Below are 26110 nucleotides of genomic sequence, written 5' to 3'. Positions count from 1 at the left end.
CATTTTAAGCACTATGTTAAAGCAAAAAAAATTGAATTCATGTATTTAAAGGCCTTCATCAACAGGACTGCTTTCTACTGATGTTTGTAAGCAACACAATGCCTCTTCGTAGCTATAGAAAAGATTTAAGGTTGAAGTTCTGCAACTATTTCTGCTAGAAATGCACTAAAAATCACTTGATCTGTCAATCACCACACTTCTAATATTTAATGTGAGAATGTAAAAATCTGGACTGTGTTCAATGAACAAAATCGATTAACATTAGACTGTGTGTGAATGTTAGCAAATTTATGCTGTGTTGAACCAAATATTGTGTACCACTTTCAGTAAACCTTGACATTCACTGCTGATAGGAAGCACACATAAACCCTCTTCTGGTGCGTTTTTATTTCATCTAGAGATACTGTTTCTTTCTTTTTTATGATTTATTTTATTTTTATTAGAAAATCAGATATACATAGAGGAGGAGAAACAGAGAGGAAAGATCTTCCGTCTGAGGATTCACGTATATGTATGTATGTTTGTGTATTGACCTTGGAGAAGTTATGGAAAGATCTAGAGCTCAGTGATTTTTGGAAGAATCTCTTGTTCTGGTCCAGTGTTCAGCTAGCTGAAGTCACTGCTGCTGTACACAGTGTTCGCAGAATGCTCAGCAGGTGTGTCGGAACCTCCCACTGTTTCTCCCTCTGAACTTGCTTCCTACAAGAAGTTCTGCAAGTGATCCCAGAGCTCAGCACCATATTTCCAGTATTCTTTCCCATACTGAATACAAGAAACCAGAAGCAGTCTTTCTAACACCTAAAGGGGACCTTGTAGACTGAAAACACTATTCTCTGCTTCCCATTAGACTGACTAACACCCATTTGCTTAAAATATTGTCATCTACTAATGCATTTCCTTTCAGAAGAATTTAGGCCATTTATAAAGTATATGGGACAAGAGATTTAGTTGGTTTACAGTTAGAAGAAAAAAAAAGAACCTAGTATTGGCATTAAGTAGGGCATTCACGCTCCATCAAAATGTTTTAAAAGGCAAGGAAGCATTGGCAAAACAGAATGATAGCAAGAAGGAAGGTGAGAAGGGGCCAGACCTCATCAAGTTGTCAAGAACCCTTTACATGGTAACAAAGCCTCTACCATAAGAACAGCATTCATCCATTCAGTCAGTATATCCTTCCTGAACTAATCACTTGAGATATGCCTCACTTCCCAACATTATTGCATTAGGAAATCAATCCAATATGGGTTTGGAAGAGCACAACATTGGAGAAATAATGAAAAATATATTCACAATTATACAAGGGAAAGAAACAACAGGCCTGGTCAGTAGCAAGGAAAAAAATTATGTGCAGCAAACCACACTGCAGTAGCAATCCTAACTACAGTATCATCTACAACCTCTCAGAATACAAAGTAAAATAAGCATACCCACACGCATAGCAGAACATCTAGTCACCCACAAAGACAAAAGATCTATCCAAGGGCTCTAGACGCATGACCCTCACTTGCCACATCTGCTTCCAAACATACCATGGCTGCCACTATACTAACACAAAACCCAATAAGAACACAAAACTTACACAACATCCAAAAGAGCAAGTGACAGCTGGTGATTATCTACTCACCTACATCATCCAGGGAAGAGATGAACATGGAACCACAGGGCATCAAAAAATAATCAGCACAGAACTCAATGACCGAGAGAGCTACCTAAAAGGATATTTCAGGAAACACAGTAAATCCTGGACAAATGATTAAACAGAACTAAAATAAAATTACTGAACATCATGGATGCTGAATTAGAAGTCTAAATAAAGAACTTCTAAAATGTATGGAGAAAAACAGAGTCAATAAAAATTAAGAATATAGATAAAAAATATGTTTCAGATGAATAATGGGGAGGAATGAGGATATGTATCTTACAGAAAAAAAAGGGGCACTGAAGAATATTTTGGCTAGCACACTAGGACAGAAGTACACTACATATTGGAAAGCCAATATGTTGAAGGGAATACAAACTCATGTCTGAAGTGGATCTAGAGAAAATTATCTTGAGTGAAAGTGAATAAAATTATTTTCTGAGGGAAATAATGTTTAAGCTGAATTTTATTGAACACTTTGGATAAGAAGACAACCTCAAGAGTCCTCCATAAACATAAAATACTTTGAATTACTCCAGGAAGAAGGGTACATTCATGTGGGCTGCTGAGAAAACCATTAGTTCATGTTGACTGTGGGGAGGGGTGCGCCGGGGGCTGACCCCACGCGTATGAGGGGCTGTCACAAGATGGCAGCTGGCCTAGGGCCAGGAGGCAGGATTTGTCCCGCCAGTAGGCAAACAGGAAGTCACAAGGATAGGCTAATGCTCCCCCACTGCGATTGCTGGCCTATCAGATAGCGCCCAGTGGACCCACGGGGAGAAGTGATTGCTGGAGAACTATATGTAAGCAGCCCGCTTTCGGCAGTAAACCTTTTTCGTTCGGCTTTTTCCTTTGCCTCCCTTTTTACGTCCGCTTTTTCGTTTGCCCTCTCCTTTTCGGTTCGGCTTTTCATTCATTCGTTTGTGTGTGTGTTCGTTCAGTGTGTGTGTGCCAGTTGCAGTGGTGGTTCCTGTTTTTTCCAGGCCCTCGAGATTCCTCGTCATTTTAGTGTCTGCAGGGCGGCGACAGTTGACCACTTTGTTTTTAACACCCACAAATATATGAAAAAAAAGACAGAAAGATCTCAGTTGCTTCTGCTCTTCAGAACCAGAATTCCTTGAAGGAGTCAGCTTGAGACCCTAAGGCAACTCTCTGTAGGTCTGAGGACAGTGCAGCTCAACATCCTATGACACAAAATGAACACACAACAGCATAATTATCACCTACGGCAAAGGTGAAAAGAAAGCCATTTCTGTAAAAGAACTGTCACTAAATACACAACAAATAGATAAACACCATGTGTGATGCTGGCCCAATGTGCTTCACAATTTTAATAATGAATAATTTAATTTCAGTCTCTAGAAGCACTGTTAATGCATAAATACATGTGCAAAAACCAGGGCAAAGGAAGGAAAGGGTGAATAACAGACACACAAAACAGATTCAAGAGCCAACAGCACTAAAGTTTACCAATGGGAGAAAAATATTGAATGGTGTTCACTCAATAGCTTGGCCAAAGTCACAAGTTACGCATTTTGAAAATGAGACACTCACTTCCTCCACTGCCCTCCATCCTGCTGGGCTCTGGTCCCAAACAGAAGGAAAGGATGCAGTTGACATGATGTCAGCAGCACAGGGGCACCCAGTATGCAGCTCAAAGCTGCCCTTGTTCTGCCGCTCTGTATAAAGCAAGCTGCCCTGACTCTCCCAACACACACTCGGGAGCAACTCCAGAGTCTCCTGCAACATGCTGCTGATCCTGCTCTCCGTGGCCCTGCTGGCCCTGAGCTCCGTTCAGAGCGCACCTAGAGGTAGGCAAAAACGGGTGGCAAGCAGCACCTATGACTCTCCCCAAGGTTGGAGGACAGCATTTCAGCTTGGGTGGAGGAGGAAAGACTGATGAAAAAGAAGACCTAAGACTTACTCTTCCCTTTCAAGAAAACTCCTCAGGAAGGCTAACATGATACCTTCCAGGGCTTCAGACTGTGGTGGGAAAGCTTTTTCCCACCAACAGATTAAGAGAATGTTGGCAGATTTTGACTTAACTTCTCATTCAGGCCATTTTTTCTTGTCCTAGATGTCAAGTACCATCACTATTCCTCACTGATAGCAGGTAAAGCTCCATCATTCTCAATCACATTCCTAATCTTTTCTGCTCAGCAATGTTCCTGTTCTGCAAGAATTCTGGCCATTATTTTGTAGTGGGAATTCATGAATGGAAGAAATGTGAAAATGCAGGCCACCCTTCCCCAAACTTGATTCGAGGGGCACTAAGCAAGGCCACAACTTGAGTTTCACCTCACAGTTAGATTTTCTCTAGGTGGGTATTGGGCCTCATGGAAGTGGCTTGTCTATTGAATAGGATTTGAAAACCCAAACAGGGAGGACACTCACTAGGATTTTATGGCAGATCCAATATATGTTTTCTTTCTGTCCTTGGCCATATGCCTTGGACTTTCATTTCTGAGAGCTCTGCTTTTGTAGAAACAAGCAAGATACTTTTGCCAGTAGCAGAATGAGTGTCTCCACACAAGCACTATATGAATTCAGAGGAGTAGTGCCTAACTTTCTGAATAAATGAGAAAGATTGTCACTTGAAAAATAAATGCTAGCAAAGAAAGATAAGTGTTGGAAGGTGAGACTAACAATGGCAGAGAATCTACGGTCACTAACCTCATGCACATTTTCTGCTAGGAGGAGGACTCCAAAGAGGAGGCCCACAAGGGACATTCCAACAGGGTGGACCAAAAACAGCAGCACAACAAGAAGGACCACAGGGAGGATTCCAACAAGAAGGACCAGAGGAAGCAGCACAACAGGGAGGACCACAAAGAGGAGCCCAAAGAGGAGGACAACAGGGAGGATCACAAGGAGGCCCACAAGGAGCAGGCCAACAAGGACCAGCACAAAGAGGAGGACCACAGGGAGGACCACAAGGAGGCCCACAAGGAGCAGCACAACGAGGAGGACCACAGGGAGGACCACAAGGAGCAGCACAACGAGGAGGACCACAGGGAGGACCACAAGGAGGCCCACAAGGAGCAGCACAACGAGGAGGACCACAGGGAGCCCAACAAGGAGGGCCACAGGGAGGCCGACAAGGAGCAGCACAAAGAGAAGGCCCACAAGGTGGCCCACAACGAGGTCCACAAGCAGCAAGCCAACGAGGAGGTCCACAAGGAGTAGCCCAACGAGGAGCACCACATGGTGGCCCACAAGGACCAGCCCAACATGGAGGACCACAGGCAGAATCCCAAGAAGGAGAAGCACAAGCACAGCAACAAGAGGAACAATCCCAAGAGGAAACACAAGAACAGCAACAACAGGCAGAATCCCAAGAGGAACAACAGGGAACACCACAACAGGGAGGACCACAGGGAGGATCACAGCAAGGAGGACCTCAAGGAGCAGCCCAAGAACAAAGACCCCAAAGAGGACCCCGACAGGGAGGACCACAAGGAGGAGCCCAACAAGGAGGACCTCAAGGAGCAAACCAGGGAGGACCCCAAGGAGGAGCCCAACAGGAAGAGCAACAAGGAGAACAACAACAGGAGACCCAACAAGAAGCTTCTCAGGAAGAATCTTCCCTGTAACCTACAAAGCAACCACAGGTAGGAGTTACATTATTTCTCTACCACATTCTCTGCTTCCTAGGCTTCTCAGACTAAAAGAAGCCAAAAACAGAAACAGGGACAAGCCACAGTCTTGTATACTACTGCCAATCCTTTTTAACACATATTAGGTGATAAAATTTCCATAATAAATCCTTCCAACAGGTACTCCAAAGTACCTCTAGCATCAAGAAAAACTATCCTAAACACCCCCTTTTCCAATGACTAACTCTTGTAGATTTTGTAGGGAATTTCTAAGCAGTGCTGTCTCAACCCTTTCATCTTGGGCATACTAGACTCTGGGTCATCGACATACTTTTGCAATTTACCACCTAAAAATGACTGGCTACTTGCCATTTTCTATCAAGCCTGAATGCTCGAAGTCCGTGCTAGTCAATACTTTAATTACATGCCGTTTAACTCACTCTCAGCCAACCATCTGTTGAGCCAGTTTACTTGGCCGTGGGATGTTTGCATCCCACATCAAATTGAGATGGAGTCCGTACCTGCATCTCATTCCTCTTTCCTGTTTTGCATAGAATGGTATGGTGAATACTGAGTTGAGTCCATGCCACACACATGGAAGATCTGAACTGATTTCTTGGCTATTGCCTTTGATCTGTTTCAGCCATAGTCACTGTGAATTTTTTTGGAATAAATGCAGTTATAGCAGGTTTCTTGGTCTGCTTTCTCTGTCCTATTTCTGATTAATCAAATTACATCAAGTTGATAATCTACACTTGCACATTCTCAAAATACTCCAGGGAAACTTTAGATTCAGACAATGAAAAATAAATTATTCCTTTAGTAATTCAGTAAATAGATGCTCCCGTTCAATTATTAAATGCTCAACTTATGTGAACAAAAAGAAAACAGACTGATTGAGGACAGAAAAACCAAACCTCCAGCCAATACATCACTTCTCAAATGGCTACAATGGCCACTCTAGGTGAAGTTGTGACCAGGTCTAGAATTTCAACTAGGATTCCCATTTGCTCGGCTTGGGACCAAGCAGTTTAATCATCTCCTACTGGCTGCCCAGGTACATGAGCACGATTTCATCGAAAGTGGAATAGATGGGAAAAAACTAGACTCATATGCAATGCCAGAGTTGCAGACCACAGTTTGACACATGGAAACACCACATCATTCCCACTTGGGAGCACTGGCTTTCTATTATTACATATGCAGGTTACTACAGCATGGGACCATACGATGATTTCTTAACAACACACTGACACTGAACATTTAGTCTGGGACCATTACTTCACTCCTAACAAATATGTTGCAGTAAACCTTGCTATAAATACATCCTAAGACATCTTCCGTGTCAACACAACAGAACCACACCAGGACTACTTTCTTTCCAGCTGCAAACAACATTCAGAGGATGTGATCTGCTAGGTGAGTGTCAACGGTCAACAAGGACACATTGATGAAGAAAGGGAGGAAGGGGAGTGGAAGAGAGAGGGATGGTGGAGTCTTTAGGTACTTCACTGAAACCAACAAGGACCCAAACGTTCCTGTCACCTACAGTCTGCCTGTGAACATCCCTGTTCCCTTGCTTGTCTCTTTCAGAAAGTGAGTAGGAAGACACTAAGAAGACTTCCTTCCTTCAGAAGTTAGCAACAATGTGGACATAGCCCTGTCTTCCAAGCATCAATAAAATAATATGCATGCAATTTCTGCTTTCCTCTGTCTTTGTTCTGGGTGTTTGGGTAACTGGTTTGGGGGCATACAGAGCCATCTCAATAGAGCCAGGACTGCTTCGCACTGATTGGTCGGGCAGCTTTTCCCCATCAACATCCACAAGTTAACTTCTGGATGAAAAGAATTTCATTCTTCCTCAGAGTCTCTGAGTTCAACACACAAATGCAAGGCTACATCACACACACACACACACACACACACACACACACACACACACAGAGGCAAGCACAAGCGCATGTGCTCTTGAAAACACACACATGCACACATATGAGAACTGCTTTCACCATTCTGCTTCGTTCAACAAATGCCACACGGACAGGGATGGGGAAGCTGTACACAGGAAATAGCCCAGACAAAGCAGATCACCCACCTGGCTTGAGGGGCTCCAATACTTCACCCATTTCTATACTTACCACTCAGTGCATTAACACAAATCTGGGAAAGAGCAGTGCAAACTAGATGTAAACCAGAGCTCTCCAATAAGGAACACAGGGAGAACAGATAGAGGTTAAACTGTGGGACACAATCAATACCCACCATAATGGTGTAAACAACTTCAACATCATTTCCTCCTCCTCGTGCAAGTGACGATCACCCCCACACCAAAAGAAAGCTGAAGCAGTATTATAAAACTTCTTTCAAGACGATGGAGAAGAAATGTTTGGGGGATGTTGTAATTCTAGCATTCTATCAACACACACCTTAAGTGTCCTCCACACGAATAGGGAACCTCCATACTATCCCAGCTTCTGCTTTCAGGACAGCCCAGGCCTGACATTTGGGAACACTGGGGAAGAGAACCAGCCCATGCACTAGATGGCACAATTCTCCCTATATATCCCTATCTTCCTACTGTACTCTCCGACAAATCAAATTTAACTCAGAAGATTACAATGATCAAATCAGGTCACATGCTACTATGAAACAATAACAACATGACAACGTTTCTTGAAAGGCAAACATGCTTCAAACTCATCAAAGACACTCAAGATGAGAAAACAGCTAGAGAAATGCAATGACATTAGTCACGGGACGACATCAGAGAAATAAACAAAGGACCATGTTCTTCAGGCACACTCTAAAGAGAAATTCTCCATGCACAAGTGACAGGGCAGAAAAGGAATGTCTAGGGCAGCAAGCATAGAAGATAGCTCCGTCCCATCCAGGCAGGCCACAGGCCACCACCGCTCCTGCACATTCTTCCCATCAAGACCAAACAACATCTGGTCATGTTCACATAGTCAGGAGGCGTCAGGGTCACCAGACACGCAGATTCCATGAAGGGGAACTGGAACTCCACACTGAGTTCATATTTATCCTCACCCTGGGGAGCAGACAGCGTTCTGAGAAGCTACTTTGCTCCATCAAGGGAAGCCACATTGCCTTCCTCCCCTATCTCTACATGAGCACAGCAGACACACTTGGTTGTGGTGCATCACTGAGGAATTCAGTTCTCATCAGGGGTACAACAGGACATTGGCAGGGTCCACAAGAGACCACTGCTCCTACTGACTGTGTGAGTTCAGGACAGAGAGTCCAGTGATAAGAAAATTTCACACACTAACAGGTCCTGTACACCCTCACAGTGGAACTTCAGATTTTCTCAGCTCCCAGAACACTGGGGACTAATCCGAATGTGGCAGTGTGGGGCCAACTACAGAATGTGTCACTGCTGTCAAGGCACACACACTTGGTCATGAAGTGTCCCGGTGCCATAAGCTCCCTCTATCCGTGAATCAACAAGGTCACCCTAACGCACAGAAAATCCTGAACTGCCAATGAGTCACGGAGCTCTCATATCTGCTCAGCCACAGCTGCAGGCAGATGTCCTTAGTGTGCCCAACTGGGGCATCCCTCTAGACTCCTGCCACACCCACCCACCTATGTTGCATTGACCATCGGACAAACTTTGATTATTCAACATTTTTGCAGAAGAATTTTCCAGTCAATTTCTTTCTAAATGAAATTTAAACCTGCACCACCTGGTCACTGCAAAGTAACTAAAAAGTGCATCATCGGAGTCAATGTCCTTTTTTGACTTTTAAAAAACACCTGTGCTTATGACGCTGAGATAGAGCACCAGAGCAGGGAGTTTATAAAAGTAAAATCAGACAGGAGGTAGGGATGGTGACAAGAGGAACATAGCAAAAGTACTTTGAATCAAGATCCCAAGAACAAATTTTGAAGGCACTTCCGTATATTCATGCTAAGCCCCAATTTAATTTGTGATATATTCTGCTGCAAAACTATTTCACATCCATTGCACATTTTTCCATAGCATGGATTTTTATCAATTCATGTGTATGTGTATGCGTATGCATGAATTTCAAAAGCTTTTCAAAAAGTGTTTCAACTCCAATTTTCAATGAATTTGTACAGGAAATCACATATACAGTCACATATACAGCCACATATGACTTCACAACATATATATATATGTATATATATATATATATATCACATGAGAAATGTGTGATTAGGCAATTCTGCCATCATTCAAACATTATAGAATGAATTCACATGCCTTACGCTGTTCGGTCAAGCTGATCACTCTCAGACTACAAAACTTCAGCCTAGTGATCATACTCCATATGGGGAAGCTACTGTAACTCAACAATGAGAACGTGTGCACCAAGCCTATCTAAACATGAAAGCTTACAGTAAAGCTTCAAAGCAAAAGAGTTAAAACTATTCCATGTCTGCAGGGAAGTAGCATGACTGAAGTGTGCACGCGCTCACCATCCCCTAACTATGGCCCACAGTGACAGCTGACCGGCTGTGGAGTTTTGGCAATCAGGAAAACTACTACAAACCACAGCTATGGGACACCAAATTTATTTGGTCAAGTCTTTCTTCAATCATAAATTAACCTTTGCACTACAGGTTTTACTGTTTAAAAACCAAATAACACTTTCGACTTTCTCTGCAATACCGCTTAAAACACAAACACATCATATATAAAATAATTCATAACATCTCTGTAAGATTCTCATAATAAAAATTCATGTCATACATACAAACTAAGGCTTAATAATTCCTAGTGAACAAAACAATTCATTTCTTAATATCTCCACAAGATTCAGTCAATTTAAGATTCTTGCACTTTTTAATTTGTTCAATTTCTCCTTCCACTCCCCCACAACCCTCCCCACAGCTTGCTACAGATTATTACAATAGCACAAGCCTTCAACAACACGCACAAGTTCAACTCAAGTGTCTGCTACTCAAGTGTATCATGGCTTTGTTGCACAGGCAATGGTACAAAGTCAACTATCCTACTGTCAGCACGTATTTAACAGCTTCTTTGGGAGTAGAAACACATACTGCAACGGATCTTCACTTCCAGCTATGCTGGTCTCCATTCTAAAGTACATCTCTGTGGACGTACATACACATGCTTACCGAGATAGCTATTTGTTTTCTAATTTGCACAGAGGATGCCTTATCTCACAGAAAACATATGATATATGTCCTTCTGGGAGTGGCTTATTTCACTGAGCCTAATGGCCTCTAGTTGGAACCACTGTGCTGCCAACGGGAGGCTTTCATTCTTTTCCATGGCTGAGTGGTATTCCAAGGAGCAGATGGACCACTGTGTCATATGCATCCCTCTCTCAACAAGCATCTGGTGATGGCCACGTCTTCCTCACCATAGATTGTGCTGCTATAAACATAGGGTTTATAGCAGGTCACTCTCTCACAGGCAGATCTGAATATATTCGCAGGAGTGGGATAGCTGCAGCATACAGCAGACCCATTTTCAGTTGTCTTATACAACCTGTGGCAAGCTAATCAAGGCTTAGCACAGCTCACACAGGCTTTCACAACGAGATACAATGCTGAGAAACGCACTCAAGTGTGCATAAGAAGTAATCATGCATGACCTGCACTGCTTGTGTCTTTGTCATTGCAAAACTTCAAAAAACTAATTTTTATCATTGTGTTTACACAACAGAGCAATCAAAAAAACAACAGAAACCTGTGAACAGGTGCTGAAGGTGATAAGCATTTTGCTCACAAAGATAATTTTTTGTCTAATGGAATAGGACCTAATGGAGATCTAATGGAAAGGGTGAAACTGAAACATCTCCTAGTATAATTATGTTTGTTTGTTTGTTCTTTGTTTTTAGTGGAGCTCATTTTTCCCCACACGCAAAGACACAGAGAGATGACAGAAAGATATATGATATATCAATACACGGCATAGATAGGTAGACAGATGAGTTTTTGTATGAAACAATTTGAAAAGGTGACAGAAAGTTTCAAAGCTAAATCCATTGGATCATATCGATACTTACATACCACTGACCTTCAAATATATAGATCAATATTACAGAATGTCCAAACAGCACAGACATTTAACCCAGTTTTAATCCTCAGTGATAAATTTATATTGGTTATTTATATCTACAAGAGGTTTGTTTGGTTGACTCATCAAGAAAAACACTGCAACAACACTTACAACTCACTCCTGATCAGAACGGTCCGACACACTCACTTCCACTTCATGTACAGTCCCTCTGACGCTCCTCTCTCGCTTGTGTGCAACTCTGTCTTTCCAATAGGTAAATAAATCTTTACGAAGGAAAATAAACAGAATAGCAAGTGTTATGGCACGATTTACCCTTCAGCTACCTCCAGTCCCACAAACAAAGAAACAAGCAAATCACAGGCTGGAACCTTCTGCTCTGGTGACTGACAATCTGACACTCCTGTACCAGAAGCTTTGGAAAGGAGATGGCTTGGGAACTGGTGAAGTGGATGAAACCACTACCTGTCATGAAGGTATCCTACAAAGGCACTAGTTTCAGTCCTGGCTGTTCCAGCTCTGCTCCAGTTACTTCCTAATGCACCTGGAAGAGCATCAGAACATGCCCCAAGTAACAGATGCCGCCATGTGTTGGAGTCCCAGAAGAAGCTCCTGGTTCATCTTCCTCTCTACCTCTGTTGCTCAAAAAAGTAAGTAAATATGAAAACTAAAATTTAAGGAGGATGTGAATAAGGTTAAATGGGCTGTAACAATTTAATGCAGTCTGATCCCTGTGGACACACAGAAAACCCAAGTGCCCATACAAAACAAAGTATCCGACGGGAAGCCAATGCAGAAGCCCTCAGCTGAAATTCAATAGGTTCTGCCAGGCATGGAAACATAACCGACAAAGTCTACCATGTGGGAAGAACATCCAATATGGGTGATGCTTCAAGTCACAGGGTCCACTTCTGACCCACATCCCTGCTCATAGTGAGAAAAGCAGAAAAGTACAACAAAGGCACTAAGACACTGCAACAATGTGGGAGACCTTGGAGAATTTCCGATTTCTCAGCTGTTCAATAGCTAGGCAACAATGGATTGAAGAGCATTTCTCTCGTGCGCTCTCTCTCTCTCTCTCTCTCGCTCTCTCTCTCGCTCGCTCTCTCTCTCTCTCTCTCTCTCCCTCTCTCTCTGTCGCACGTGTCCCATGACTTTGGGGAAAATTCAATACTTCTTTTAAGTAAAATGGTGTTTTATGACAAAGAAATACAATCTCTGATACCTAATGAAAAGCGCCAAAGCATGGTCTTTACAATTGGAAATCACATGAATTTCTAGCCCCCAGAAGTGCATGTAAACAAACTGTTCTGTTACCAACTGATGATCTGCTGTTCTATTATGGCACCCAGGGAACAACAACAAGGAAGAGAACTGATTTTCAGATGGACAAATCAAGACTCCCTTGGGATTCACCAGCTTTAACATCCTACCCGAAGGCAACTAAGGCTTTGAAATCACCTGAGCTTCCAAACAGGTAGACTACAGATGCACTCGTACTTCAACAACACCATCCCCACCTGACACTCTTTCCTATCAACATCCCACAGTCTCTGTTTTGCCTCTGTCTGTCTGGTGCGTTCAGAGCTGATATTTATTCTTCCGACATGCACTAATCTTTTCACTTATTGCTGACACAGGAGAAGGTTAGGGAAAGGGCTTGAGCTCAGTGGCATTTCAAGGATCACCTGGTCTCCTCCACCATACACCACACGAAGGTCAAGGTTGCCTTCTAGCATGACAGCCCTCTCAGCAGCTGCTCACACCACGTGACCAGCTTTGCCTGCATCTTGACTCTGTTGCTTTCTCTGACCTCACTTTTCCACATGAGGGTCTACCACAAGCCACCTCTTCAGTTCCATTCAGCTCAACACATCTCCAGCTTGCATTCCCACATTTCTGTATGGAAAAATAACAACAACAACAACAAAAAGAACTTCATGGGAACCTCTAGACCAAATCAGTAACTCTCAACCTCTCAGGAGGAACAGTAGCAATGCTAGCACTGTTTTAATGAATGGAGTTCTGCTTCATTCCCCAAGTGCTACTGACTAACTTTGGAGAGGATGAAACAAGAAGACCAGGTGTCGCAACACCTCCAACAAGATAAGGGATGATACATGCAATGCTGGGAACCTGTTGAGAAGCAGCTTAAGGAAAGGAGGTAAAGAGCCCCTCACCCACCATGCACGCTGTCTACAGTGTGTCCTAGCTGGTGTTTTCGCACTTCCCTTGATAAAGGCCAAGCATCTGTGCTCTGACTTATCAGCTATCCAAGGGCAGACAGTAGCTTTATCTAGTCCCCATTTCAATAATGCTCTTTGACCAAGGCACCGAGTTAGCTTTCCTTGAACTCCCTGCTTACAGGCATGACCAAAGTCTGAGTAGTCCTTGAACTATTGTTTTGTTGAGTGTATCTAACCTGGAACCCTGGAAATAAACATCGCCAGTTGCCCAAAAGACCACTGCTCCCCTATTTCTTTTTGGTTGCTCTCCTCCCCAGGAATCCACAAGGTAAACATGCAGCAGGTCTCCAACGTAAGTGGCAGCGCAGCCAGTCCTTGAGCCATCACTTACTGGCCACCATGGTGTGCACTAGCAAAAAGCTGGAAATTACTGTGGAGGTAGCCTCTAACACCAACAACTCCTTGAAAAGGACATAGGCATCACACATTATGAAATAAATGCAAGACCAAACAACTGCACCAAAAAATTAAAGCGTTAACTCATTTCCGCTGTGTTCTTTCCACGAGTTCATCTCAGTTGCAAGGTGGGAAACAAATACACAATTTTGGTACATATACACAATACAACATAATAAGACATAAAATACAAAACAGTACGTTTCAGAAGGAGAATGGGAATGGAGGAACAAGAGGATCTTACAGAGAACATGGCATTGAAGCACATCTTGGCTAGCAGGACAGGATACAAAACCGCTTCTTTTTTTTTTTTTTTAAGATTTATTCATTTTATTACAGCCAGATATACACAGAGGAGAGACAGAGAGGAAGATCTTCCGTCCGATGATTCACTCCCCAAGTGAGCCGCAACGGGCCGATCCGCGCCGATCCGAAGCCGGGAACCTGGAACCTCTTCCGGGTATCCCACGCGGGTGCAGGATCCCAATGCATTGGGCCGTCCTCAACTGCTTTCCCAGGCCACAAGCAGGGAGCTGGATGGGAAGTGGAGCTGCCGGGATTAGAACCGGCGCCCATATGGGATCCCGGGGCTTTCAAGGCGAGGACTTTAGCCGCTAGGCCACGCCGCCGGGCCCACAAAACCGCTTCTTGCAAGAAAGCCAAGGTGTTGAAAGCAAAGCCAGACTCACTTCAGGAGTGGGGATAAGTACAATGATTTTCTGGTGGAAATAATGCCTAACCTGAGTCTTACTGAACACCTGAGTCAAGAAGAGGACCTCGGGAGAGTCCTACACAGACACAAAATGCCTTGAACCATTCCAGCAAGAAGGCTACATTCATGTGGCTGTTGAGAAAATGACTACGTGATGTCAGCCACTTGGGCCTTAACACCACAACATATACCAAAAGACAGAAAGTTCTTGCTTGCTCATGTACCCCAGAACCACACTTCCTGGATGAATGCCAGATCCAGAGACTTCACAGCACCAAGAAAACTGCATCAGCATCTTACACCAACATATGCGAACAACAGGAGCTCTGTTACCCAAACCGAAAGGGAAAGGCACACCATTTCTATTGGTGAAATGTAAGGAAATAAACTTCATTCAGGTACACACCATCCATGATGGTGGTCCAGGCTGCTTGTCTACCCTAAGAGCCAAACATATGGAAGAATTTCTTTGCTGGCTACAGGACCACTGCCAATGCAGAGGCACACACGCAAAAACCAGGGCAAAGGAAGCAGAGGGTGAGAAACAGACACACAAAACAGACTCAAGAGCCAACAGCACTGAACCTGAACATAAATATTACAGAGAAGACTGCACAGTGTTCCTTCAGGGGCTTGGCCAAAGTCACAGGTGGTACATTTGGGAAATGAGACACTCACTTCCTCCACTGCCCTCCATCCTGCTGGGCTCTGGTCCCAAACAGAAGGAAAGGATGCAGTTGACATGATGTCAGCAGCACAGGGGCACCCAGTATGCAGCTCAAAGCTGCCCTTGTTCTGCCACTCTGTATAAAGCAAGCTGCCCTGACTCTCCCAACACACACTCGGGAGCAACTCCAGAGTCTCCTGCAACATGCTGCTGATCCTGCTCTCCGTGGCCCTGCTGGCCCTGAGCTCCGTTCAGAGCGCACCTAGAGGTAGGCAAAAACGGGTGGCAAGTAGCACCTACGACTCTCCCCAGGGTTAGAGGAAAACATTTCAGCTTGGGTGGAGGAGGAAAGACTGATTTAAAAAATAATAATAAAGACAGGATTATGCAGCTCTCAACTGGGAACCTGCAACACATTTTGCACTTCGCATCTTTGAGACAGGCCAAGGCTTTTGTGTACTTGATGTGAAAGTAAACTGGAACACAATGCAGCATTCAGACACTAAAGGAGGTTAATAGAAGCAAAGTGCTGACACAGAAAAAGAGAGCAAAACACAACACAAGAATGGACCCAGAGCTCTGATCTCCAGCAGGAAGGTCTCAGGGATCTGAGAAAGGACAGAGGCTTTCCACACGTTGACTTCGGGGGTGGAACTCAGTAGCACAGCAGCCCTGAAACGCTCTCTTCCCTTTCAAGAAAGCTCCAGAGAGAGGCTAATACAGGACCTTACAGGCTTCAGATTGTGGTGGGAGCTTCTTTTCCCATAGACAAGAAGAGTGCTAACTCACATTCTCACTCATGCCATTTTTTCTTCTTCACCTAGATGTCAAGCACCATGGCTATGCCTCACTGATACCAGGTAAAGCTCCATCCTTCTCAACCAGTCTCCTCATCCTTTTTCTCCTCAGCAATATTTCCCTTCTCTAGGGAGTCTCTCTGCTCATCACTTGGAGGTGGGGATTTATGCATGGGAAAAGCCTCAAAAATACAGGCCAACCTTCTCCAAACTGCATGTCTGCAGTTTTCTCCTCCCCTGAGACAGACAGCAATTCTGAGACGTGAACCACGGAGGCGGGTCCCTGCATGCGTGGCCCTCCTTTGAACAGACAAATACTCGGGGACATGGTTTTCCCAACTCTCCTCTCTCTATTTCCATGGGTTCTGAGGTGATCTGTGAGACATTTGTGCTTGGACCCTCTTTATGATTCTGAGCGCTGCTGTGTCCCTGAAGATGAACAAAAGTCCCGCTCCCTGGAGGACGCTACAAGACCTGCTTTGTTGAGTTTCACTTCTCTCTGTCAGCATGTCTCCAAGTGAGGATTGGGCCCCAAACAAGTAGACTTGGGCCCCAAACAAACAGACCATTGACTTGGGGTTTGGAAGCCCAAACATGCAGGACATCCACCACGAGCTCTCACAGGAGCTCTCCAATCTGACAACTCAGGGACGCCTGCTTTCTGCTGTCCTTGCACTCAAACCTGCAATTCTCCTGTTTGAGAGCATTCCTATTTCTGAAGCAAGAAACCATACATGACCCAAAAGACAGAACTCAGTGTCTCCATCGCAGATGGATATGAATTCAGAGAAGTCAGGAATCAGGCCCTATGTGCATGAGAGAGCTTGAAACTGAAGAAGCAGGGACTTGGAAAGAAAGAATGTGTAGTAAAGTGAGATGCAAAATAGGAGAGGACCCACTATAATTAATGTCAGCTCTTACTGTGCTATCAGGAGCAGCCGAAAAAGGAGGCCCACGAGGAGCAGCCCAACAGGGAGGCCCTCAAGGAGCAGCCCAAGAGCAAGGACCACAAGGAGCAGCCCAACAGGGAGCACCTCAGGGAGCAGCACAACAAGGTGGACCTCAGGGAGCAGCACAACAGGGAGGACCTCAAGGAGCATCCAAGCAGGGAGGACCTCAAAGAGCATCCCAGCAGGGAGGACCTCAAGGAGCATCCCAGCAGGGAGGACCTCAAGGAGCAGCACAACAAGGTGGACCTCAGGGAGCAGCACAAAAAGGTGGACGCCAAAAGAGAAGCCCACAAGGTCCATCTCAACGAAGAGGACCCCAAGGAGCAGCACAACAAGGAGGACCTCAAGGAGCAGCACAACAAGGAGCACCACAGGGAGCAGCACAACAAAGAGCACCACAGGGAGCAGCACAACAAGGTGAACATCAACAGGGAGCACCTCAAGGAGCATCCCAGCAGGGAGGACCTCAGGGAGCATCCCAGCAGGGAGGACCTCAGGGAGCATCCCAGCACGGAGGACCTCAAGGAGCATCCCAGCAGGGAGGACCTCAGGGAGCAGCACAACAAGGTGGACGCCAAAAGAGAAGCCCACAAGGCCCATCTCAACGAGGAGGACCCCAAGGAGCAGCACAACAAGGAAGACCTCAAGGAGCAACACAACAAGGAGGACCTCAAGGAGCAGCACAACAAGGAGGACCCCAAGGAGCAGCACAACAAGGAGGACCCCAAGGAGTAGCACAACAGGGAGCAGCACAACAAGAAGCTGGATCACAGGGACCAGCACAACAAGGTGAACGTCAACAGGGAGGACCTCAAGGAGCATCCCAGCAGGGAGGACCTCAGGGAGCAGCACAACAGGGAGGACCTCAAGGAGCAGCACAACAAGGTGGACCACAGGGAGGAAGTCAACAGGGAGGACCTCAAGGAGCATCCCAGCAGGGAGGACCTCAGGGAGCAGGACCACAGGGAGGACCTCAAGGAGCAGCACAACAAGGTGGACCACAGGGAGGAAGTCAACAGGGAGGAACTCAAGGAGCATCCCAGCAGGGAGGACCTCAAGGAGCATCCCAGCAGGGAGGACCTCAGGGAGCAGCACAACAAGGTGGACGCCAAAAGAGAAGCCCACAAGGTCCATCTCAACGAGGAGGACCCCAAGGAGCAGCACAACAAGGAGGACCTCAAGGAGCAGCACAACAAGGAGCACCACAGGGAGCAGCACAACAAGGTAAACGTCAACAGGGAGCACCTCAAGGAGCATCCCAGCAGGGAGGACCACAGGGAGGATCCCAGCAGGGAGGACCTCAAGGAGCATCCCAGCAGGGAGGACCTCAAGGAGCATCCCAGCAGGGAGGACCTCAGGGAGCAGGACAACAAGGCGGACCACAGGGAGGAAGTCAACAGGGAGGACCTCAAGGAGCATCCCAGCAGGGAGGACCTCAGGGAGCAGCACAACAAGGTGGACGCCAAAAGAGAAGCCCACAAGGCCCATCTCAACAAGGAGGACCCCAAGGAGCAGCACAACAAGGAGGACCTCAAGGAGCAGCACAACAGGGAGGACCACAAGGAGCACAACAACATGGTGGTCCACAAGGAGCAGCACAACAGGGAGGACCACAAGGAGCAGCACAACAAGGAGGACCTCAAGGAGCAGCACAACAAGGTGGACCACAAGGAGCAGCACAACAGGGAGGACCACAAGGAGCACAACAACATGGTCGTCCACAAGGAGCAGCACAACAGGGAGGACCACGAGGAGCACAACAACATGGTGGTCCACAAGGAGCAGCACAACAGGGAGGAGCACAGGCAGAATCCCAAGAAGATGAAGCACAAGTAGAGCAACAGCAGGAACAATCCCAAGAACAAACCCAGGCACAACAACAGGCAGAATCCCAACAAGCAGAACAGCAGGGAGAATCCCCACAACAAGCACCCCAACAGCAAGCACACCAGGGAGCAGCCCAACAAGGAGGACCACAAGGAGCACTACAACATGGTGGTCCACAAGGAGCAGCCCAACAAGGAGGACCCCAAGGAGCAGCCCAACAAGGTGGATCACAGGGACCAGCACAACAAGGAGGACCCCAAGGAGCAGCACAACAAGGAGGACCCCAGGGAGCAGCACAACAAGGAGGACCCCAGGGAGCACAGCAACAGGCAGGCCAACAAGGAGACTCCCAACACGGAAGACCCCAAGGAGGAGCCCAACAAGGAGCACAACAACAGGCAAGCCCACAAGGAAGACAACAACAGGAAGAGCAACAACAGGAGACCCAACAAGAAGCTTCCCAGGAAGAAGCTTCCCAGTAACCTGCAAGCAAACCACAGGTAGGACTCACATGCTTTCTCCAACACATTCTCCGCTTCCTATGATTCTCAGACTAGAGGGAGCCAGAAAACACTTAGAAACACACAGTCCTAGCCCGAGACACAAACGCTAATCCTTCTTTACACTTACTGCGTGCTAAAATGCCTACAACTTTTCTTCTCAACAAGCCCTCCAAAATAACTCTGACATTCAGACTCTGACTTCTCCCAAATACACCTTTCCACAAGGATCACCTTCCTCATGGATTGTGTGGGGACTTTGGAAGGAGTGCTATCTCAACTCTTTCACCTTGGGCATCCAGGGCTCACACTCAACGACATGCCACTGCAAATTTCCACCTGAACACCTTTTGCTACGTCCCATTTCCCATCAAGCCTGAAGGCTCAAGGTCCCTCACAGTGGACACTTTCATGATATGCTGTAAATGACACCTTAGGATCCCCACTGCACTCACTCACAGACAACCACCTGCTGTCGCTGTTTACTTGTCCCTTGGGATGTTTGCATCCCATAGCAAACTAGCTGACATACAGCCTCAGCCCGACTTCATTCCTGGTTCCTGCTCCCGCACAGCCCAGGAGTGGTGACTATCGGGTTAAGTCCCTACCTCCCACATGCAAGACCTGGACTCAGCTCTCAGCTGCTTCCTTTGGGCTGCTCCAGCACTAGACACTGTGGGTATTTGCAAAGTGAACCAACAGATGGCAAGACCCTTGTCTGCCTTTGTCTCTACTTCTGTTTCTTGCCAGATCCAAATCAACAATTGCAAAGATAGCAACATTTTCTCATGGAAAATATTCTCACTTTGCAGTCTGAGATGGAGGGCAAAAGCTAACAATAAAAGCAATTCTCAGCCTCTACCCTCCCTTTTTAACACAATCGTCACTAATAACCCATTGCACATCTTTAAATATTAGAAACACGCATATACGCATATATATATTTATATATATAATCACAGGCATCCCTTTCTTCACAAGTGATCCCATAACCAATAGGAGCATCTGTATTTGCTCATTTGCAAAATACTCCAAGGCAACTTCAAATCAGTTCCAGGAAATTAATCATCTTCAGTGATTAGATGCTCCTGTTCAATTTGTAAATGATTCCTTATGTGAAAACAAAGGGAACAGACTGATGGGGGAGGACACAAAAAACCATCAACTCCCAACAAATCCATCACTTCTCAAATGGCTACAATGGCCACTCTAGGTGAAGTTGTGACCAGGTCTAGAATTTCATCTAGGTCTCCCATGTGCTTGGCTTGGGACCAAGCAGTATGATCACCTCTTGCTGGCTGCCCAGGTACATGAGTAGGCTCTCATTGAAAGTGAAGTAGATGAGAGTTAAGCTGGACTCATATGCAATGCCAGTGTTGCAGACCACAGTTTGACACATGGAAACACCACATCATTCCCACTTGGGAGCACTGGTTACATATGCAGGTTACTACAGCATGGGACCATATGATGAAATCTTAACAACACACTGACACTGAACATTTAGTCTGGGACCATTACTTCACTCCTAACAAATATGTTGCAGTAAACCTTGCTATAAATACTTCCTAAGACATCTTCCGTGTCAACACAACAGAAGCACACCAGGACTACTTTCTTTCCAGCTGCAAACAACATTCAGAGGATGTGATCTGCTAGGTGAGTGTCAACGGTCAACAAGGACACATTGATGAAGAAAGGGAGGAAGGGGAGTGGAAGAGAGAGGGATGGTGGAGTCTTTAGGTACTTCACTGAAACCAACAAGGACCCAAACGTTCCTGTCACCTACAGTCTGCCTGTGAACATCCCTGTTTCCTTGCTTGTCTCTTTCAGAAAGTGAGTAGGAAGACACTAAGAAGACTTCCTTCCTTCAGAAGTTAGCAACAATGTGGACATAGCCCTGTCTTCCAAGCATCAATAAAATAATATGCATGCAATTTCTGCTTTCCTCTGTCTTTGTTCTGGGTGTTTGGGTAACTGGTTTGGGGGCATACAGAGCCATCTCAATAGAGCCAGGACTGCTTCGCACTGATTGGTCGGGCAGCTTTTCCCCATCAACATCCACAAGTTAACTTCTGGATGAAAAGAATTTCATTCTTCCTCAGAGTCTCTGAGTTCAACACACAAATGCAAGGCTACATCACACACACACACACACACACACACACACACACACACACACATACACACACACAGAGGCAAGCACAAGCGCATGTGCTCTTGAAAACACTCACATGCACACATATGAGAAGTGCTTTCACAACTCTGCTTCGTTCAACAAACGCCACACGGACAGGGATGGGGAAGCTGTACACAGGAAACAGCCCAGACAAAGCAGATCACCCACCTGGCTTGAGGGGCTCCAATACTTCACCCATTTCTATACTTACCACTCAGTGCATTAACACAAATCTGGGAAAGAGCAGTGCAAACTAGATGTAAACCAGAGCTCTCCAATAAGGAACACAGGGAGAACAGATAGAGGTTAAACTGTGGGACACAATCAATACCCACCATAATGGTGTAAACAACTTCAACATCATTTCCTCCTCCTCGTGCAAGTGATGATCACCCCCACACCAAAAGAAAGCTGAAGCAGTATTATAAAACTTCTTTCAAGACGATGGAGAAGAAATGTTTGGGGGATGTTGTAATTCTAGCATTCTATCAACACACACCTTAAGTGTCCTCCACACGAATAGGGAACCTCCATACTATCCCAGCTTCTGCTTTCAGGACAGCCCAGGCCTGACATTTGGGAACACTGGGGAAGAGAACCAGCCCATGCACTAGATGGCACAATTCTCCCTATATATCCCTATCTTCCTACTGTACTCTCCGACAAATCAAATTTAACTCAGAAGATTACAATGATCAAATCAGGTCACATGCTACTATGAAACAATAACAACATGACAACGTTTCTTGAAAGGCAAACATGCTTCAAACTCATCAAAGACACTCAAGATGAGAAAACAGCTAGAGAAATGCAATGACATTAGTCACGGGACGACATCAGAGAAATAAACAAAGGACCATGTTCTTCAGGCACACTCTAAAGAGAAATTCTCCATGCACAAGTGACAGGGCAGAAAAGGAATGTCTAGGGCAGCAAGCATAGAAGATAGCTCCGTCCCATCCAGGCAGGCCACAGGCCACCACCGCTCCTGCACATTCTTCCCATCAAGACCAAACAACATCTGGTCATGTTCACATAGTCAGGAGGCGTCAGGGTCACCAGACACGCAGATTCCATGAAGGGGAACTGGAACTCCACACTGAGTTCATATTTATCCTCACCCTGGGGAGCAGACAGCGTTCTGAGAAGCTACTTTGCTCCATCAAGGGAAGCCACATTGCCTTCCTCCCCTATCTCTACATGAGCACAGCAGACACACTTGGTTGTGGTGCATCACTGAGGAATTCAGTTCTCATCAGGGGTACAACAGGACATTGGCAGGGTCCACAAGAGACCACTGCTCCTACTGACTGTGTGAGTTCAGGACAGAGAGTCCAGTGATAAGAAAATTTCACACACTAACAGGTCCTGTACACCCTCACAGTGGAACTTCAGATTTTCTCAGCTCCCAGAACACTGGGGACTAATCCGAATGTGGCAGTGTGGGGCCAACTACAGAATGTGTCACTGCTGTCAAGGCACACACACTTGGTCATGAAGTGTCCCGGTGCCATAAGCTCCCTCTATCCGTGAATCAACAAGGTCACCCTAACGCACAGAAAATCCTGAACTGCCAATGAGTCACGGAGCTCTCATATCTGCTCAGCCACAGCTGCAGGCAGATGTCCTTAGTGTGCCCAACTGGGGCATCCCTCTAGACTCCTGCCACACCCACCCACCTATGTTGCATTGACCATCGGACAAACTTTGATTATTCAACATTTTTGCAGAAGAATTTTCCAGTCAATTTCTTTCTAAATGAAATTTAAACCTGCACCACCTGGTCACTGCAAAGTAACTAAAAAGTGCATCATCGGAGTCAATGTCCTTTTTTGACTTTTAAAAAACACCTGTGCTTATGACGCTGAGATAGAGCACCAGAGCAGGGAGTTTATAAAAGTAAAATCAGACAGGAGGTAGGGATGGTGACAAGAGGAACATAGCAAAAGTACTTTGAATCAAGATCCCAAGAACAAATTTTGAAGGCACTTCCGTATATTCATGCTAAGCCCCAATTTAATTTGTGATATATTCTGCTGCAAAACTATTTCACATCCATTGCACATTTTTCCATAGCATGGACTTTTATCAATTCATGTGTATGTGTATGCGTATGCATGAATTTCAAAAGCTTTTCAAAAAGTGTTTCAACTCCAATTTTCAATGAATTTGTACAGGAAATCACATATACAGTCACATATACAGCCACATATGACTTCACAACATATATATATATGTATATATATATATATATATCACATGAGAAATGTGTGATTAGGCAATTCTGCCATCATTCAAACATTATAGAATGAATTCACATGCCTTACGCTGTTCGGTCAAGCTGATCACTCTCAGACTACAAAACTTCAGCCTAGTGATCATACTCCATATGGGGAAGCTACTGTAACTCAACAATGAGAACGTGTGCACCAAGCCTATCTAAACATGAAAGCTTACAGTAAAGCTTCAAAGCAAAAGAGTTAAAACTATTCCATGTCTGCAGGGAAGTAGCATGACTGAAGTGTGCACGCGCTCACCATCCCCTAACTATGGCCCACAGTGACAGCTGACCGGCTGTGGAGTTTTGGCAATCAGGAAAACTACTACAAACCACAGCTATGGGACACCAAATTTATTTGGTCAAGTCTTTCTTCAATCATAAATTAACCTTTGCACTACAGGTTTTACTGTTTAAAAACCAAATAACACTTTCGACTTTCTCTGCAATACCGCTTAAAACACAAACACATCATATATAAAATAATTCATAACATCTCTGTAAGATTCTCATAATAAAAATTCATGTCATACATACAAACTAAGGCTTAATAATTCCTAGTGAACAAAACAATTCATTTCTTAATATCTCCACAAGATTCAGTCAATTTAAGATTCTTGCACTTTTTAATTTGTTCAATTTCTCCTTCCACTCCCCCACAACCCTCCCCACAGCTTGCTACAGATTATTACAATAGCACAAGCCTTCAACAACACGCACAAGTTCAACTCAAGTGTCTGCTACTCAAGTGTATCATGGCTTTGTTGCACAGGCAATGGTACAAAGTCAACTATCCTACTGTCAGCACGTATTTAACAGCTTCTTTGGGAGTAGAAACACATACTGCAACGGATCTTCACTTCCAGCTATGCTGGTCTCCATTCTAAAGTACATCTCTGTGGACGTACATACACATGCTTACCGAGATAGCTATTTGTTTTCTAATTTGCACAGAGGATGCCTTATCTCACAGAAAACATATGATATATGTCCTTCTGGGAGTGGCTTATTTCACTGAGCCTAATGGCCTCTAGTTGGAACCACTGTGCTGCCAACGGGAGGCTTTCATTCTTTTCCATGGCTGAGTGGTATTCCAAGGAGCAGATGGACCACTGTGTCATATGCATCCCTCTCTCAACAAGCATCTGGTGATGGCCACGTCTTCCTCACCATAGATTGTGCTGCTATAAACATAGGGTTTATAGCAGGTCACTCTCTCACAGGCAGATCTGAATATATTCGCAGGAGTGGGATAGCTGCAGCATACAGCAGACCCATTTTCAGTTGTCTTAGTACAACCTGTGGCAAGCTAATCAAGGCTTAGCACAGCTCACACAGGCTTTCACAACGAGATACAATGCTGAGAAACGCACTCAAGTGTGCATAAGAAGTAATCATGCATGACCTGCACTGCTTGTGTCTTTGTCATTGCAAAACTTCAAAAAACTAATTTTTATCATTGTGTTTACACAACAGAGCAATCAAAAAAACAACAGAAACCTGTGAACAGGTGCTGAAGGTGATAAGCATTTTGCTCACAAAGATAATTTTTTGTCTAATGGAATAGGACCTAATGGAGATCTAATGGAAAGGGTGAAACTGAAACATCTCCTAGTATAATTATGTTTGTTTGTTTGTTCTTTGTTTTTAGTGGAGCTCATTTTTCCCCACACGCAAAGACACAGAGAGATGACAGAAAGATATATGATATATCAATACACGGCATAGATAGGTAGACAGATGAGTTTTTGTATGAAACAATTTGAAAAGGTGACAGAAAGTTTCAAAGCTAAATCCATTGGATCATATCGATACTTACATACCACTGACCTTCAAATATATAGATCAATATTACAGAATGTCCAAACAGCACAGACATTTAACCCAGTTTTAATCCTCAGTGATAAATTTATATTGGTTATTTATATCTACAAGAGGTTTGTTTGGTTGACTCATCAAGAAAAACACTGCAACAACACTTACAACTCACTCCTGATCAGAACGGTCCGACACACTCACTTCCACTTCATGTACAGTCCCTCTGACGCTCCTCTCTCGCTTGTGTGCAACTCTGTCTTTCCAATAGGTAAATAAATCTTTACGAAGGAAAATAAACAGAATAGCAAGTGTTATGGCACGATTTACCCTTCAGCTACCTCCAGTCCCACAAACAAAGAAACAAGCAAATCACAGGCTGGAACCTTCTGCTCTGGTGACTGACAATCTGACACTCCTGTACCAGAAGCTTTGGAAAGGAGATGGCTTGGGAACTGGTGAAGTGGATGAAAC

This window comes from Ochotona princeps, chromosome 27, assembly GCF_030435755.1.
Source record: "Ochotona princeps isolate mOchPri1 chromosome 27, mOchPri1.hap1, whole genome shotgun sequence".
NCBI classification, from domain to species: Eukaryota; Metazoa; Chordata; class Mammalia; order Lagomorpha; family Ochotonidae; genus Ochotona; species Ochotona princeps.
Note: the sequence above shows the minus strand (reverse complement) of the source record.